Raw genomic sequence first — 20,117 nt, forward strand, 5'->3', positions numbered from 1 at the left:
TCAGTACAAGGCTGAGCAGGGCTCTGAGGCTGAGCCAGATTTTAATCTTAATCATAAGTTTATATCAACTCATCGTGGGCGTGAGCAGTAATTTGGGCCTTTTAGTGATTTCTTGGGAAGGTTATCCTGTCTTCCTTCCCTCTCCCCAACCAATCACAGCAGATGGCCCCGCCCCTCCCTGAGCCTGGTTCTGCCGGAGGTTTCTTCCTGTTAAAAGGGAGTTTTTCCTTCCCACTGTCGCCAAAGTGCTTGCTCATAGGGGGTCATATGATTGTTGGGTTTTTCTCGTAGGGTCTACCTTACAGTATAAAGCACCTTGACGCGACTGCTGTTAGCGCTGTATGAATAACACTGAATTGGTTCCTTTCCCCACACTTCAAAGAAACAAACAAACAACAAGAAGAACTTGGTCTACAAATTTAAAAGTTCATTTTGGATTTTCTCTCATCCACACAGGGTCAAGATTATACACACAGGCATAAATATTTGCAAATACTCACTTAAAATTTTCAGTAAGGCGTGCTGAAGGTTCTACAGTATTTTTGAACTTGACAAAGCCAAGGCTTAACTTCTCATTCATGATCATGACTGATTACAACAGTTTCCCTTTGGTAGCATAAAAAAGCGTTAGATTCACACAGGCTGAGAAGGTCTCTCAGAGCCGTCTCTAAACAGCTGGTTAGAAAAGCATCAGTTCAAACAGTTAAATGTCAGTACACGTTTTTTGGATGTATCACCACTCTGCTAGGGTCTGACAGTGTTCATGCTGAGTGTTCAAGAACAAACCAAAAACAGCTAAGACTCAAGCCTTGGATGATGTAGAAACTGCTGGAACAGTCAACTAAATACCTTCTAGAAAGACTTTTTATGCACAGATGAGACAAGGATTGAACTATTTGGCCACAATGACTTGAGGTGGACTTCTGGTTGAGCTTTGATGGAGTAGGACGTGAGTCTGGGAGCTCCCCCCAATTTCAGTTAAATTGTTATTCATTCGCGTTTTTAGGCCATAATTCCAGTCCTGTTTTAGTCTACAGTTTGTTGTGTTGAGAAGTTTTACTCGGGCCTGCATAAAATGGCAGCAAAAAATATTAAAACCCACAGCACTATTCAAACACAACTGATGCCTAGTTTGCAAACCGCAACCACACCCTCGAGTGAGCGGTCGTCTCCTGCAAAGCCCCCCTCGTGCCAAGCTAATCCTGATATTGAAGCTCTCAAGGTCGAGTTGCTGGCTTCGCTGAGGAAAGATATCGCTGATATCTTTAAAAACGAACTTCTGGACACTCTGGGTGATGCTTTGTCTACCACCAAGTTCGACCTGCAAGCGGTGAAGATGCAGCTGGCGATCGATAAAGCTGCCAACGACGCTACCATGTTTGAGCTAAAAGGTACAGTCAGGGAGATGGAGCACGCACTCACTGTGGGCTCTGATGATATCGCTGAGATGAAAAACACTATAGATATAGAATAGCATATGCAGGGAAGTATATTCTCCTTTTTTATCAAGAAGCAAAGACAAAAAGGAAAAAAAAAGAAACAGGGCAGGATTCAGTGCATCATCCGTCCCCACCAAAACCACATCTACGCCCTCGACACTACCTGTGCATTGTTTTCTTAGGCCGTTGTGCTAGTTATTGTACTGTTGGTATGCTGGTTCCTGTTATTTTCATTGTTATATACTGAGACTGAATCATATAATAAACTCTTGTACTTCGGATCAGTCCAGCACAATCTTCTCTAAGCTTACTGCATTTATTTGCACAGGACTGGGGTTTTTTATTTGGTGCTTTTTGGGGTTTTTAAAACTTTATTTTATGCACTTTTGGTGTTTTGTTGAAATGTTCACCTTCTGAGGAAACAATATTTTGTACTGTGAGATTTTATTGTTACGTGCACGCTGCTATACAGTAGGGAAGTTGGCGAGAGGGTTTTTTCTCTCTCGCTCTTATTTCTATTCGGGCTCCAGTTAATCCAGTCACGTTGGTGAATCATTTTTGTCAGGCTACATTTCACTGTGTGTTATACTTGTATAACTATGCATGTGACAAATAAAGAACCTTGAACCTTGAACCTTGAACCTTTTTGCTACTTTGGGGTTCACTGCTGTGTCCTTTGTTCTGTTTGGTGGAGACTTGGGGTGTATTTGTGTTCAGGGTTACTTTGGGGCGTCTCTTTACGGACACTGGCATTTTGGTTGTTGTTGTTTTGTTGTTTTGTTTTGTTTTTTCTTCTTCTTTATGAATGGTTAATGGCAATATAGACCCCAGCACTGCTGGGTCAGGCATGCCTCTTAGCTTCATTAGTTGGAATATCAGAGGTATGGGTAACCCTGTTAAGAGAGGTTTTCACTCACTTGAAACGTCTAAATTCTGACTTAGCATTTTTACAGGAGACTCATCTTCGCATTAAGGATCATTATAGGTTATATTGCCCTTGGGTGGGTCAGGTCTTTCACTCAAATTTTAATTCGAAGGCTAGAGGAGTGGCCATTCTCATTAATAAGAAAGTTCAGTTCTCTTCTACCAATGTTATCGCTGATAGGAACGGTAGATACATCATTGTTGCTGGTACCCTAATGCAGAAAAAGGTTTTGTTGGTAAATGTATGTGCCCCGATGATGCTGAATTCACGAATAGATTGCTGAGTAACATCCCCTTTCTGAACACTCATTTGCTGATCCTTGGTGGAAACCTGAATTGTGTTTTTGATCCAACCTTGGATCGATCTAGTCCTCATAATTTGAATCCATCATGTCTAAAACATTCTCAGATTTTATGAAACAGAATGATCTTGTTGATCCATGGAGATTTCGCAACCCTTCAATCAAAACATTTTCCTTTTGCTCCCAGGTCCATCATTCTTATTCCAAGACTAATATTGCCGGGCAATGGGACTCCCCATTATCTGTTGAAGAAGTATTAAAAGCTATTACAGCTATGCAGTCTAATAAAGCCCCGGGCCCAGATGGGTTTCCAATTTAATTTTATAAAACATTTATTGGTAAATTGGCACCGTTGCTTTTGTCTTTGTTTAATGAATCCTTGGAAACGGGTTCATCACCACCTACTTTCACACAAGCAACCATAGCGATCGTTCTCAAAAATGACAAGGACCCAACCTCCTGTGGATCCTACAGGCCATTATCTCTTAATGCCGATGCAAAGGTATTGGCTAAAGTAATTGCATTTCGCCTTGAGGATGTGCTTCCTCGTATTATATCTGAAGAGCAGAATGGCTTCATAAAGGGACGGCAACTGTTTTTTAATACCCGTACACTCTTTAATGTTATTTACTCAAAGTGTCTATCTGAATTTCCCAAACTTGTGATTTCTTTAGAAGCTGAAAAGGCTTTCTATAGGGTGGAGTGGGAGTACTTGTTTGCAGTTTTAGAGAAATTTGGTTTTGGTGATAAATTTATTTCCTGGATTCGGCTTCTTTATTTGTCCCCTAAAGCCAGTGTTCATACTAATGATGTTTACTTTGATTATTTTGCACTGGGTCGTGGTTGTTGTCAAGGTTGCCCTCTGTCACCTTTACTCTTTGCCATTGCCATCGAGCCTCTGTCTATCACATTGAGATCTTCTTCTGTATTCAGGGGAATCATCCGTAATGGAATTACACATAAAGTATCATTGTATGCGGATGACTTGTTATTATATATGACTGACCCCACATGCTCCACCCCTGCTGTTTTAGGTATTCTGGACAACTTCAGTTCATTTTCAGGTTATAAATTAAATTTAGGGAAAAGTGAGTGTTTTCCTGTTAATACGGCAGCACGTCAACTTCAACAGTCTGATCTACCCTTTCGTCTCAGTCCATCTGGGTTTAAGTACTTAGGGATTAACGTGATTCGTTCTCTATCTGGCCTTAAATCAGCTAATTTGTCTCCTCTTATCAAGGATCACATCTGATATTCAAAGATGGGGTAATCTCCCCCTTTCTTTAATCTGTAAGATTAATGCTGTTAAAATGAACATCTTACCAAAATTTTTATTTTTATTTCAGTCCATTCCCTTATTTTTGCTGATTGGTTCTTTCGTTTGGGGAGGGAAGCCGCCCAGGGTTTCTAAAACTTCACTGCAGAGATGCAGATTTAGTGGAGGACTTGCATTATCGCATTTTTTAGCCTACTACTGGGTCGCTTCTTAACACACTCATTTAGACGGCACTTTAATTTTGTAATGCCGTCTTCCTCGGCTCCTCTATGCGACAACCATTTGTTTCCCCCTTCACTCTTGGACTCTACGTTCTCAGTGTGGTGTGACAAGAGTTTAAAACAGTTCAAACATTTATATGTGGATGGTGTCTTGGATAGTTTTCCTGATTTGTCTTCTCGTGATGGTCTGCCTATCACCCATTTGTTTCGCTATTTTCAAATTCAACATTTTGTTCCCAAATTTCCCCTCTTTACCTCCAGAACAGCAGTGGGAAACTACGCTATCATTTATTCCTCATCACAGAGGAACCATTTCAAAACTCTATGATACTATCCCGTCTTTTAGTAACCACTCTAGTGTTAAGCTTAAGTGTCCATGGGAAGGAGAACTAGGAATTCAAATACATGAGGAGTCTTGAGAACAGGCTACAGCGAGGGTACGATCTTCCACCTCCTGTGCTCGTCTTGGACTTATTCAATTTAAGGTCATACACAGGGCGCATTTCTCTGACTCTAGACTTTCTGAATTGTATCCAGAAGTGGAAAACAAATGTGATAAATGCCACGGCTCTCCTTGTCACCTTAGCCACATGGTTTTTCTGTGTCCTGAGCTGGAAGGTTTCTGGACAGGGTATTTTGCTATTATGTCAGCTGTTCTTGGGGTAACTCTTCATTCCTGTCCCCTGATTGCTGTATTCAGGATTCCTGATCGCCCACTTACACTTGATTCTACACAAACGGATATCATAGTTTTCACATCCCTATTAGCAAGACGTCTAATATTGTTGCATTGGAAGTCTGTTAAGTATCCTACTGTTTCCCAGTGGCTTAAAGATTTCATGTTTTTTTTTAAACTTCAAAAAATGAAATATATGTTGAGAGTAGGGATGGGTATCGTTTAGGTTTTATCCAATACCAGTGCCAAACCGTTACATTTGAAACGGTGCCGGTGCTTAAACGGTGCTCGAACTGGTGCTTAAAGAATGTGCTACTACTGCACATTCACCCAATGTATATACTACATATATATATACAGTGGGGCAAAAAAGTATTTAGTCAGCCACCGATTGTGCAAGTTCCCCCACTTAAAATGATGACAGAGGTCAGTAATTTGCACCAGAGGTACACTTCAACTGTGAGAGACAGAATGTGAAAAAAAAATCCATGAATCCACATGGTAGGATTTGTAAAGAATTTATTGGTAAATTAGGGTGGAAAATAAGTATTTGATCACCTCAAACATGGAAAATCTCTGGCTCTCACAGACCTGTAACGTCTTCTGTAAGACGCTTTTCTGTCCCCCACTCGTTACCTGTATGAATGGCACCTGTTTGAACTCATCATCTGTATAAAAGACACCTGTCCACAGCCTCAAACAGTCAGACTCCAAACTCCGCCATGGCCAAGACCAAAGAGCTTTCGAAGGACACCAGGAAAAGTATTGTAGACCTGCACCAGACTGGGAAGAGTGAATCTACAATAGGCAAGCAGCTTGGTGTGAAAAAATCAACTGTGGGAGCAATCATCAGAAAATGGAAGACATACAAGACCACTGATAATCTCCCTCGATCTGGGGCTCCACGCAAGATCTCATCCCGTGGGGTCAAAATGATCATGAGAACGGTGAGCAAAGATCCCAGAACCACACGGGGGGACCTGGTGAATGACCTGCAGAGAGCTGGGACCAAAGTAACAAAGGTCACCATCAGTAACACACTACAACGGCAGGGAATCAAATCCCGCAGTGCCAGACGTGTTCCGCTGCTGAAGCCAGTGCACGTCCAGGCCCGTCTGAAGTTTGCCAGAGAGCACATGGATGATACAGCAGAGGATTGGGAGAATGTCATGTGGTCAGATGAAACCAAAGTAGAACTTTTTGGTATAAACTCAACTCGTCGTGTTTGGAGGAAGAAGAATACTGAGTTGCATCCCAAGAACACCATACCTACTGTGAAGCATGGGGGTGGAAACATCATGCTATGGGGCTGTTTTTCTGCCAAGGGGACAGGACGACTGATCCGTGTTAAGGACAGAATGAATGGGGCCATGTATCGTGAGAGTTTGAGCCAAAACCTCCTTCCATCAGTGAGAACTTTGAAGATGAAACGAGGCTGGGTCTTCCAACATGACAATGATCCAAAACACACCGCCCGGGCAACAAAGGAGTGGCTCCGTAAGAAGCATTTGAAAGTCCTGGAGTGGCCTAGCCAGTCTCCAGACCTCAACCCCATAGAAAATCTGTGGCGGGAGTTGAAAGTCCGTGTTGCTCGGCGACAGCCCCAAAACATCACTGCTCTGGAGAAGATCTGCATGGAGGAATGGGCCAAAATACCAGCTACTGTGTGTGCAAACCTGGTAAAGACCTATAGTAAACGTTTGACCTCTGTTATTGCCAACAAAGGTTATGTTACAAAGTATTGAGTTGTATTTTTGTTATTGACCAAATACTTATTTTCCACCCTGATTTACCAATAAATTCTTTACAAATCCTACCATGTGGATTCATGGATTTTTTTTTCACATTCTGTCTCTCACAGTTGAAGTGTACCTCTGGTGCAAATTACTGACCTCTGTCATCATTTTAAGTGGGGGAACTTGCACAATCGGTGGCTGACTAAATACTTTTTTGCCCCACTGTATATATATATATATATATATATATAATGTTTTTCCTCTACACCCCCCCCCCCGTTTTTTTGCACATGTCGAGGAGCGTGTCAGGCTACATTTCACTGTGTGTTATACTTGTATAAGATAAGATAAGATTAAGATAAGATAGAACTTTATTAATCCCTCGGGTGGGTTCCTCTGGGAAATTCGATTTCCAAAAAAGCACAGCACCGACAGAAGTTACAGAGTTATACACACACACACACATATAAATACAGAGACAATATAAATAAAATATACGAAGGGGATAAATAGAATAAATAGGAATAAAAATAAAAATACAAGTGAATTGCACATTTCAAGTATTGAGTCTATTGCACCGTTGACTATTTACAAAAGTACTGCACAAAAGGTATTGCACAGTGAGGTGAAGAGGCACTACAGCTTAGTTGTTCCCTCCTTTGTCCTCCTGTTTCCCCTCCCTCTCCCCTCCAGAGAGGAGTTAAACAGTCTGATGGCGTGTGGGACAAAGGAGTTTTTAAGTCTGTTAGTTCTTGTCTTTGGGAGAAGCAACCTGTCATTGAACAGACTCTTCTGGTTGTTAATGGCCGTGTGCAGAGGATGCCCAGCATTGTTCATAATGTCCATCAGTTTCTTTAATGTCCTTTTCTCTGCCACTGTCACCAGAGTGTCCAGCTTCATGCCGACCACAGAGCTAGCCCTCCTGATCAGTTTCTCCAGCCTGGATGAGTCCCTCTTTGCTGTGCTGCTCCCCCAGCACACCACAGCATAGAAAAGTACTCCAGCAACCACCGACTGGTAAAACATCCTCAGGAGCTTCCTGCAGATGTTAAAAGACCTCAGCCTCCTGAGGAAGTACAGTCGGCTTTGGGCTTTTTTATACAGGTACTCTGTGTTGCATGACCAGTCCAGTTTATTGTCCACCCACAGCCCGAGGTACTTGTACTTGTTGACCACCTCCACCTCCTCCCCCTCTATCTGAACCGGCAGTGGACCTGCTCTAGACCTCCCGAAGTCCACAACCAGTTCCTTAGTCTTTGAGGTGTTGAGTTGCAGGTGGTTTGTGTGACTCCATGCGACAAAGTTCCTCACCAGACTTCTGTACTCCTCTTCCTGATCCTCCCAGATACACCCCATGATGGCCGTGTCGTCTGCAAACTTCTGAATGTGGCATAATTCAGAGTTGTAGCAGAAGTCAGAGGTGTACAGGGTGAAGAGAAGAGGGGACAGCACAGTTCCCTGTGGTGCTCCTGTGCTGCTGACCACAGTGTCAGACGTGATGTCCTTCAGCCTGACGTACTGTGGTCTGTCGGTGAGGTAGTCGGAGATCCAAGCCACCAGGCAGGGGTCCACCTCCATCCTGTTCAGTTTTTCTTGAAGCATACAGGGCCGGATGGTATTAAAGGCACTGGAAAAGTCAAGAAACAGGATCCTGACCGTGCCTTTTCCCCCATCCAGGTGTGAGTGGGCTCTGTGTAGGAGGTACAGGATGGCATCCTCCACTCCGACACCCGCCTTGTATGCAAACTGTAGTGGGTCCTGGGCATGTTGTACCTGTGGTCGGAGGAGGTTGAGGAAGAGCCGCTCTAGAGTCTTCATAAGATGTGACGTCAGTGCCACCGGTCGGAAGTCATTCAGCTCATTGGGCCGGTTCTTTTTGGGGACCGGGACGATGCAGGATGTCTTCCATAGGGCGGGCACTCTCCCCAGTCGCAGACTGAGGTTGAAGACTCGTTGTAGCGGCTCCCCAAGTTCAGCAGCACACGCCTTTAGCATCCTAGGACACACCTTGTCTGGGCCTTGTCTGCATGTGACAAATAAAGAACCTTGAACACAAACTTTGTCCAAAAACCTCTCATGTTTACCTGTTTCCCACTTTTTCTTTGGTCATTTTAGCCTTTTTGGCCAGGGTGAAGGGAGTATCTGCCATCAAACAAGAAGACAGCCGCATGTAACTACGACGGTGTTTGCTAGTTCACCTTACATGCATTAATGTAATAACGTGGTTAGCCTACTCAACGTAAATGACACACGAACAACATTAAGCTACTCACGCAGAGAAGAACGGCTGCTGCTGCATCATCATCCTCATCATTTCTGCTACACTGGCAGGGCTAGGGGCCAGGACTCTCCTCTTCAGGTTTTTGGGGGATGTTGCTAACTCCGGGTCAGATAACAGGCACCACACCCGCAGTAGATGTGCTCAGTGTGAGGTCTCGCAGCAAGCTATCAAATATGGCGCATTTCTCGCTATACATCGCCAGGTCTTTCATCAGATTTGAGGAGTTACCTCCTTTGCACAGCATCACAGTATCAGCTTAAAGCACTTGTTGCTGGCTGCTGAGTTTGCATCTTTTGCTGTGAAGTACAGCCAGACTTTGACCGTTTTGCCTTGGGCGTTTTTAATCAGTAGCTCTGCTCTAAAAGAACGTACGTACCTGGGCCCGCCTACTATCCTTGGAAACGTAAAATGATTGGCTGGAATCCAAAGCACCGAAATGTGCGCTGCTTTTCGGTCTGGTTACTACCGTTTATGTCAGAACATAATGGCACCGGATACTGGCACCCATCCCTAGTTGAGAGGTTGCACTGCCAAATTTTTCCACAAGTGGCAACCCTTTATTTCTTATTTTACTAAGTCTAGAGGCCTGTTTAAATGTACTTCTGTTACTGTTTTATTCTTGTAATATGTTTGATGGTTGTGTTGATCCGTGTGGGACTTGGGGGGTTCTTTGTTTTAGAGTGTTTTTGTTTTGTTGTTTTTTTCATATATTTACTTAGGAAAATGAAGAAAGGCTAATTGTATTTTGGTAAGTGCAAGTACTGTGTTGTTTTCTTTTTTCAATATAAATATTTGCACAGTGACATGAGGTGTGTTAGTAGGAATAAAGGGGAGGCTTTCAAGCCTAAGAACACTGAACCGACTGTCAAGCATTGTGGTGATAGCATCATGCTCTGGGCCTGTGCTACTGGATTATTGTACATAAAGGATGAAATATTAAAGAAGGAATTATTCAGCTTATTCAACAACTAGACAGCTGAAACATGGAAACAGCTGGCTATTCCAACAGGACAATGATCCCAAGCACAACTCAAAACTAGTTTTGGAAGCGACAAAGCAGGCTAACATTCATTTTCTGAAATAGTCTTCCCAAAGCCCCGACCGGGACCCTAATGAAAATTTGTGGACTATGTTTAAAAAAAGAAAGAAAGAAAGAAAGAAAGAAAAGAACTGGGTCAATAGTAATCCAGCCAATTTAAATTGACTCCTATGGACCAGTTCTGTAAAGAAGAGTGGTTATCCAGCTACATCTATACCGACTGTATAATATCCAGTCTGGTTCTGTCACTGTTCTTCACAACTGTAATGTTTATTTGGTTTAACAGTTTCTCAGAATTAGACTAGACTTCACCCATCGCAGCGTTTTAATCAGGCTGAGGTCTGAATCTGTACTGGACCTTTGCAACACGTTGATTCTTTTCCTTTTCAGCCATTCTGTGGTAGATTAGTGCCGAGGACCATTGTCCTGTTCCAATACCCAGTTTCAATAAGATAAATGGCCTCACATTTCACTGTACAATGCTTTGGTATGCAACTCAGCGACTATATAAAGCCCAGATCCCGTGGCTACGAAACAAGTGCAAATGACGAGCTTTCCACCGTTGTGCTTGATATTTAGTGTGAAGCATTTGTGCTGACATGGAGTGTTTGAATTTCACCTAATGTTGCATTATGGCCAAAATTTCCACTTTTTTTATTGTTGTTTCACAAATCATTTTAGAAAGAAGAGGGTTTCTCCTCATATACCTTCGAAAACTTCCATACTTGTTCAGTCACTTTCTAACTGTGCTGTCAAGAGCTGCAACATGTGACAGCTGAGGTCCGTAGAGTCCGAGCAGTAGCTGTAGACACTGGACTACATTTGCCAGAATGTCGACTTCCAGTAGGGATGTAATTGGAAAAATAAAGATTGATGGGAAAATGGGCATTTACAGACCTTAGACTACTTAGACCAGCGGTCCCCAACCCTTTCTGCGCTACAGACCGGTTTATGTCCGACAATATTTTCACAGACCAGCCTTTAAGGGATCGTGGATAAATACAACAAAATAAAACCAGTACCGCTACAAAAAAGAAAAGAAGATTTATTCATAACACACAGGAAAAGACCAAGGGAAACTTAGTTAATGGTAAAAACGATTAAAAACCATGAAAACCATCAATTTCACACCCGAGCCTCAACTCTCAAGGCCCAGTACCGTCCCGCGGCCCGGGGGTTGGGGGCAATGTTCCCTCTAAGCTGCGCACTGTTGGCATGGTCTCTGTGTTGCGCACAAAAAAAAAAATCTAACCTGAATTGAAATTAAAATTAATACTTTAACAATCCTGTTTTGCAGTGTTAGTCAGTCAGTGACTGGCTGCTCCCGTATGGCATTAGAACGATGCCGCCTTATCCCATAGTCCAGCCAATGATGTGATTTACATTCGTATATACGCAGCTAATCAACATGGTTGACAGGCTATGACGCGTCCTTATGTGCCGACACCGGTGTTTTAGCAAAGCGGCTGATGTGGAGTGAAGCCACGTTAATGACGGCAAAGCACAAACTCTCAGAACTACATAAAGAAATAGAAGAACTGGCAAATGTTGTACAAACAGCATCTTTAGAAAATGCAAAGTACTGATTTTATTGAAGCTCTGATTTGTTTCTGTTAGAAACAAACAAAAACAGACAGAGAGAGCATGCTTGTAGACAGTAATATTATTCCATGCTGATAATGTCTGTATTCCAAAAACAAAACGCAGATCATAACAACGGTCTGCCGTCCAGATAATCCCAACGTTATGTTGAAGTCTTACAACACAAAGCTTAGTTGACTCGACAGGTTAGTTCATTTGGAGTCTGTGTCTGAGAAATCTGTGCTGATAACAACTGGATTTTCTAATTGGATGAACTTGTTTGAGTTTCCTGACTGTGACAGAGGTCCACCCCCTCCCCCCGCCTGCAGTTAGAGAGGTAGCAGGGCATGTCTAATAGAGGCCCATGGGACTGACTGTTGCACTCATTTGTTTTGCTTTTCTCTGTTGCTCCCTGATCATGTCGTATAATCTGGACATCTCACGGACAAATCATTCACAGATGCTTTTCCACTCAGCAGACTTCAAGCATGCAACAGCAGCTCAGCTCAGTAAATGCAGGAAAATGAGCATAATGCCTTAAAATGCCAATACACACACACACACGCACGCGCGCACACACTCCTCAGCAGGCTTTGATTAGAGGAAACAGGGCAGTGGGGGTGACGCACAGGTAGTTGTGCCATGAACTCTGGGGACCTCAGGTTAACTCATGTCAAGAAGCAGTGTCATTTTTCAGGTAATCAGCTTAAATGTGTTAATACCTGACATTAGAAAGTTCTTCACATAGCCTGTTGATGGACTTCAATAGCATATAACCTAATGAACTTGGAGTTATTACATTAAGTACTAAGGTAATAATAAAGTACTAAGGTAAATATCAGGACATTAAAAACAAACATGCTTGTAGAACTCCAACAGAAATAATTTGAAGTAATCAGATTCTGTATTTATCAGTCTTTCACATAATTGAGGATGTTAGCCCACTCTTGCTTCAGTTCACTAAGGTCTGTGGGCATTCAGTTTAGTGCACAGCTTTCCCACCACAGCACTTTGCTCAGGTTGAGGTCTGGGCCAGCGTAACACATTCGTTCTTTTCTTCAGACGTTTGATTGCAGCAGTAGTTTCCTGATGTGTTTGGAGTCACTACACACTGGATCCTGCGGCTCTTCTGAAGTGAAAGTCTCAGATCAGAAGTACCTGAACTGCTGCTATAACTCTCAAATACATGCCTTTATGGAGTCTCACTAATCGAGAAGATCTTCATTTAGCCTGAAAAAACGAGTTTGTTGTTCAATAATCGAGCCGTCAGGGTGACCACAGAGTCGGAGCTCTGTTGAGCCAAACATTGTTTTAACCCTATCTGATAACTTCATGAATTTCACCACAAATAAAATTTGAGCCATTACCATCAACATGCTCATTCCTACAAGACGGTTCACTGAAGTCCGACCACTGATTAATGCTTTGATTTTAAATGCTCGCCCTATCTCCTCTGTCACCAGCACAGGCTGTTAAGGTGGCAAGTTTGACAAAGCTATCAGCTGATCCAGCAGTCTGAGATAATTACACAATAATCTCCAATCTTCCATGTTTTCCTTCCCATTTTTATGAATAAAGGGAGTTTTTCCTTCTCACCGTTGCCAGTGCTCATAGGGCATTGTGTGATTGTTGGGCTTTTCTCTGTATTATTGTGGGGTTAAATATAAAGCACCTTGAACTGACTGTTGTGATTTGGCGCTGTATAAATAAAACTGAATTGAATTGAATTACACAACCTTCAGATACAGTGTGTACCTTTGCAGAATGCAATATCTCTTCCGAGGTATTGCAGTCTGGTCAACATTGCACTGATTGTGTTGTTTAACCTTTTTTCCCCTGCAGGGATATCAGGCTCTACTGTTTTGATTGCAGTGACATTCTCTGACATTTGAACATATGGCCACACATCTCAATTAGGATGGGAATATCAAGGATTGAACGAAAATCAGGATAATCCCAAAAACTAACAGTGAAGTCTGTTGTCTGCCTTCCAGGGATCAATACGTCAGACATGCTGCTCTTTCCACAGCTGAGCTCCAGGTGTACACAGACACAAGAAGGTTTAAGCGCTGACAAAAGATCCAACTCAGCATCTGGCTGAACAGACATGTGGCCTTTTCACTCTTCATGTGGTGTCTGCTTCCTCATTTGTTCCTCTCTTTACAATAATGCAAAGCTAAAGCCTAGTTAGATAATATGTATTATCATTAAATAATATGTATTATCTAACTACATGTTCCAGGGCCTAAATTATGACATGGCCACTTTGGCCAGAAGATATCGTTTCCTTCAATGAGCTGAAAGAGCTGAAGACAGTTTTCTCAGGGAGTTTAGAAATAAAATCCTAGAAAGGCAGAACAGGACAAATACAAGAGCTATAAGTGGCTGGAAATCTCAAAGGCCAATGGGAATCATGATAAGGATTCATGAAGGTCAGCCACAGATAAAAACCTCCGAGACAGGAGAACAGGGGCCAGCTGGAAGTGATCAAAGCTGCCACCGATTTCAAGACATGAACGCGCCTCACAGTGGTTGGAGGTCCAGCACCTTCAGGCTCTGTGAACCATGAACAAAGGAAGAGCAGGAATGGGGATAGTCAGAGCCACAAAGCATCTGCAAATACATCAGATAGATGGAGGAACTATCATCTGTGACCAAGACTGCATGGGATGTTCTATCGACAGATACAGGAAGTTGGCTGAAATTAAAAAGTCCTAACAGTGGCAGGAAAAAGGCTGAAACAGCTTCTCCGTAGGATCACAAGAACGTGCCCCAAACTGCAGATCCATAGATGGAGGAGTCTACCACAGCTGGCAGGACCCAAGCTGCCTGGAGGTGCCCTGGATAACTAACTGATGGAACCTTCCAGCACATTCTGGTGGAGAATATCAAGCATCAGTTCATGCGCTGACGCTCAAGTGCACTTGAATTACGATCTGAAACACACTACCAAGTCCACCGCTGAATGGTTCAACAATAAGAAAATGATGATTTTGTAGTCAAAGTCCGGAATTAAATCCAAGCAAGATGCTTTGGCATGACCTTCAAAAGGCCACAGAGGCTCGAAAATCTCCATGTGTGGCTGAATAAAAACTGTTCTGCCAAAATTCCATCACAGCAATGTAAAAGGCTCATTGCTGGTTATTGTAAATGCTCAGTTGTTTGCTGCCAAACGTCAACAACCAGTTTAGGGGAAAGTTTCTCATACAGACAGATTTTTCCCTTATTTAATGCAAAAAAAAGCTATTCAGGTTCTCTTTGTCTAACTTTGTTTTTGATGATCTGAAACATTGTTACAAATATGAAGAAAAACAAACACAACTATTTTATTTGCTACATTTTAGTATAAAAAGTCATTAAAACTGGTCAAACTGTCCGAAAAGAAATTTTAAACATAACTTTTCTCTTCTCACCATTTCTGAGTAGAAACAGCTTTACAGAAGCATGTAGACTACCACACAGGGTATGAGACGGTATGAGCAATGTGTTGTCCCACACAGACATACCTCTGTGAAGTGGTTTAGTAGTGGGGGTGGGCTCTGATACTCATTTTACAGTCTCATTAATCCCTCTGTTCACAATTTCACGCACAGCTTTGGCCTCGGTGTTATTTTCACAACCTTTTACCACTAATTCCTGTGAATCCTGAAACATAACACCTTCACTCGTCCTCCTTCCTGCTGCATGCGTGTCTCTGTGTTCTTCAGGCAAAGACGGCTTCATCTCAGCTTCTCCTCATCAAAGTCAGGCTAAAGATGGAGAGAGACATCAAAAGCCCATCCCAGAGTGTGGGCTCCATCTTTATGAGGCTCGGGGGCAAGACTGCCAGTGTGCTCTGGACATGCCAACTGTGTTACTGCGGTCAGCAAGACATGTTTACACTGGAGCAGGAACAGGGCGGTAGATTTCATTTGGTATCTGCTGGAATGACTCACAGCTCTAAGAATGACCAGGTGATCGGGAACCATGAATTAGGCAACGGATACTGACCGGTTCATGCCGCATGTTCGGCTGTTGTTTCCATCTGGGGTGATTTCTTGGACCTCCGCACGTCTCCATGTATGGTCATGACCATCAGAACAGGGCCATGACCATACAGCGAGCAGCAACACAGCAAAACTTGGCGAGAGCTGACACTGTTAAGTTGCTGGGGAGGAGGTGGGTTGCAAAGTGTCTTGTGGTTGTGAGCCGGCAAGTATCGTCTTATCAGTCCAGTCATTGGGGTTGATCCTCCAACACCACATTAGTGTACTCTATCATGTGACCTTTACTTTGTGGCCTGTCTGAAAAACACCTTGTTGAATTATTGACATTTGGTGTAAAGGGTACTTCAAGGTACAAGGAATGCTTAAAAACAAGACTTTAGACTTGGAAGATGTTTTTGTGCAATTTGTGCAATATTCATGTGCATATAATCCTTCTAGTCATATCCATGCCGCTGATACTGCAGAGTAGATGGGCTGCAGCTGAGCAATTCATTTCTGTTAATCACTCCAACCCTCACTTTTCTCACTTCCCACCCTCTTGTTTCTTTACATATAATAGGTTTTGGTGCAGGATATACAGCTGGCCTCACATCTGGAACGGCTCTGCACAAACTGTAATTGATGAAGAAAAATGCTATTTTCCTCTGTGAGGAAACAGCCTCCAGCACTCCATACAAACCAAGACTTTCATGAAAGGCACCATCAATCCTCAATCCTTACAGCCTGAGCACAAGCAGTGCTCAGGCTGTAATACAGTGTACATGTAGACAGAGTGTAGCGTGTCTTTAATCTGTTTGTGGGAATCTTTCTTTGAATTTTAGAGATAAGACATTAAGAATTGCATTCGTGTCAATGCCATGATTATACAAAGAGGATAAAATCGGTGAAATATGTACATGAACTCATAGATTTGTGTGGCTATTGTATGCTGCTGATGTACCACAAGAAGACAAAGTGGTTGCTTGCCTTGTACTCATGAGAACCATCTGCTTCAGTCGATGTTAAAGTGTAATCCAGCCGGCCTCTCGAACACAGTCACAAAGAAAGCAGAGTGGAGTAATCTCCATCGCCTAATCTCTAACCGTATTCACAGACACTGTGGAAAAAAGGCAGTGGTCTTTTTGAACAAGCACCGCCAAATGGTGTGTGCAATTAATCTCCAATTCAGCTTCACAAAACAGCCAATTTGTATGTTAAAGAAGGATGCTGGAGGTAGAAAGAGCCAGTCGTAGTTAAACATTAAGGTTGGGACATGTGTGGCCTCCTTCAGCAGCAATCTGCTGTGCTGTGAATCATGGGGTTCTAACAGTGTGCCATTTTATTAGATATACATGGGGTGAGATGCTGATTCTAAATGTTTTACTAACAGTGCAGATCAGGGAGAAGGCCAAGAGTGACAAAGGGTTAGTGTGGAGGTCAGAAAAAGGGACGAGCACAAAAACATTTCCTTTGCTTTGTATGATGTTCTCACACAAGTTGCTGTGGTACGGCACTGTTACACAGTCAACAGAAGACAGATGGCTGAGAGCCCATTCAGTGGTGCTGCTCTCTGCTTTGTTCTTTCAGATGTTCGACAACACAGGACACATTAAGTTAACAAGCCTGCTGCTACCAAACTGCAACATTAGCCCCAGAGTTAGTAAAAGTAGTACGTTTGGTCAGGAAAGATGTTTTTATGCTAAACCAGTCATTTACTGTTGGCCGATTCTACACGTGGGACTGAAAAAGATGTGGTTCTACATAATTACTTTCATCTACTGAGATAAAGTAGAATCTTCAAAACTAATTGCACATTATTTGTTCATTTTAAAAAGTAACATGTTGAGTTAATAATGACACAGTAGTCAGACTACTTATTACATTATTTTGTATTATTCCAAAGCAGGGCCTGAGATAGACTCGTCATTACCTGTTAATAGAAACCTTGGGCAGCAGTCCCTGTTCTAAGACTTTTAATGTGAAAAACTGACACACAGCGAAGCTGAAAAGCAGCCTAAAGTCACAGGAAGATGTTTTAGATGTACAGTTAAAAATGCACAAGTGTGACTACGCCTTACTGTTTTGTTAAGCTGGGTGGTTCAATCCCTGGCTGCTCAAGTCTGCATGCCAAAGTATCCTTAAACAAGATACTGAACCCCAGTTTGCTCCGATGTGTTCATCAGACTGTGAATGTTAGAAAGCACTCAAGTGTTTCTCCCGGGCGTGTTGTACGAAGCGCTTTGAAGTCTAAGTACAGTAGAAACTGCTACATAAGAACCAGTCCGTTTACTATTTACATCCATTGTTTGATGAGTGGATTCCTGAATGTGTTACAGCTATAGTATAGTATAGTATAGTATAGTATAGTATAGTATAGTATAGTATAGTATAGTATAGTATATAGTCTGGGAGGGTTTTAAGGATTCACACACACAACAGTTTCTGCTGAATGCTGTTGTTCTGCTTCGCGACCTTTCAGGAAGAACAGGGGGAAACATGTTGCCATTCTTACCGCTTTTTGACTCAAACGATGGCGTATTCTGCTTTTAATTATGTTATCATGCTGTTATTGTCATACTGTTTATGTAATCTATGTGTGATGGCCAAGCCCATGGCCACTTTACTGAAGTCGGTAACTCTTATGTACGCGCCCAGTGGGAGGGACCATTTCAGTAGGAGCCATGAGCATACAGTCAGTTCACGAGGTTTAATGCTAATACGAAACTATTTTTCTATCCATGTAACAGCAGCACACGATCTACTTTATTAAATACATTAAAAACTATAACAGTTAGTATGAGGAAGACAGGATAAGTGCTTCAAAGCCCCCAGCATGTGTCACATGTTGAATACACAGTGACCTACACTTTAACCCAACTGGAGCAAAAATATATAGAAGGAAACCTTCAGTGACCATCGCCACTCAAGCTCACTGCGGTGCGCACAAAAAGGGTCAAGAAAAATCCCAGCCTTCACTGTCTGCAACCGTGAGTGATTGAACGGCTCTAAGACACAATCAGCACATTATTGGTTTTATTTTCAAAGGAAGTTGTGTTTCTCTTTTAATACAAAGAAGCAGCTGGTTGCTGCAACATTTTACCTGTGCTGGATTATGGAGATATTCTACATATGAAGGCTTCTGCTCAGTGTCTTCGAATGGTTGATACTGTGTATCGTGCTTCTCTGAGGGTCATCACTAACTGTCAATCTCAGACTCACCACTGTGAGTTATACTCTCAGGTAGGACGGCCTGCTTTGGAAAGTCAGGGGAACTCTCATCTATACAGTTTTATATAGAAGGCAATACTGGGGTTGCTGCCTTCTTATCTATGTTCCCTGCGTGCAGTGAAACGTGCTGGTCGGTATTCATGGTTACCTGTTGCTTTCTGTTCCATTTGCCCGAACTGAACTTGGTAAAAGAGCTTTTGTCCATTTAGCACCCTCAGCTTGGAACAAACTGCAGAACGACGGGAAAATGACTGAACTCATTTCATTAAGTGCTTTTAAATCTAAACTACGAGTCCTTGAGGCCAAGTCCATAACATGCAACTGTTTCGATTAGATTGAGTGTAATTTTAACTGATTTTTAATTTTTATTTGAATTTTATTGAATTTTATTTGATCTTTTTTAAATTTTTGCATTTATGTTTGCATGTTGTTGTTGCTGCCTGTGTTTAATTGAGTGATTTCTGTAACTGTGAGACACCTGCTGCTGCCTACATTGGCCAGGTCTCCCTTGAAAAAGAGGTTTTTAATCTCATTGGGATCTTCCTGGTTAAATAAAGGTTCATTTAAATTTAATTGGTGATTTCTCAAGGTCAAGGTAACTTTATGTATACCCATAGGCAAGGTAAATATGCTTTACAGAAAAATGACAGCATTTGGCATCCCTTCAAAAACACACATACCTAGTAAAGATATAAACCTCACTGTGGCACATATATAGTAATTTAATGTTTCGAATCCAAATCAGTTCTTATTTAATTCAGTGACAGCAACGGGGACAAAGCTGTTTTTATAACGCTTTGTCCTGCATCTCGGAAATAGAAACCTCCGTCCTGAGGGAAGAAGCTGAAATTCACCCCGTAGAGGATGGGACCCATTTTTAAGCATTGATAAAGCCATCCTCTGTACCTGCTTGGAGTACATCTCACATCTGTCAGTCTGCCTCAGGGCAGCTGTGGCTGCAACTGTAGCTGCCTCCACCAGTGTGTGAATGTGAGAGTGAATGAATTGTAAAGCACTTTGAGGGCCTCAAATATATAAATGCAATCCATCATTATTATTTATTGGAGACCTGCATGGTCCTGCATTTTTAAGCCAGTTCTGAAAACCCCATTGTCATGGTAAACAACATCAAAGCACAGAAAAATACACAAAACATTGTAAAACGATATCTTTGGATATGAAGTAATTGCTTTTGTAATCAATCATGTAATTTTCAAGAGAAGGTTACCTAAAAAACAAATAAATGGGACTCTTTGCAACCACCTAGTCATCAGCATGCATGAATGCTTGTCAGGGCCACTTAGCAGAGAGAAAACAATCACAGTAGCATCTCCAGACTAGATGAGCTGTGGAAAGTGTCATTTTCCTGTAACTGCTCTGCAATTGTAGAGTAATATGAGCCTTATTTGCTGCTGTGTCAATCACACAAGAACACAGAAATAGACACGA

Source organism: Aulonocara sp. 'chitande type north' Nkhata Bay, linkage group LG11, assembly GCF_057382095.1.
Source record: "Aulonocara sp. 'chitande type north' Nkhata Bay isolate Kocher_YH1m ecotype deep benthic linkage group LG11, A_spYH_male_GT1.1, whole genome shotgun sequence".
NCBI lineage: Eukaryota > Metazoa > Chordata > Actinopteri > Cichliformes > Cichlidae > Aulonocara > Aulonocara sp. 'chitande type north' Nkhata Bay.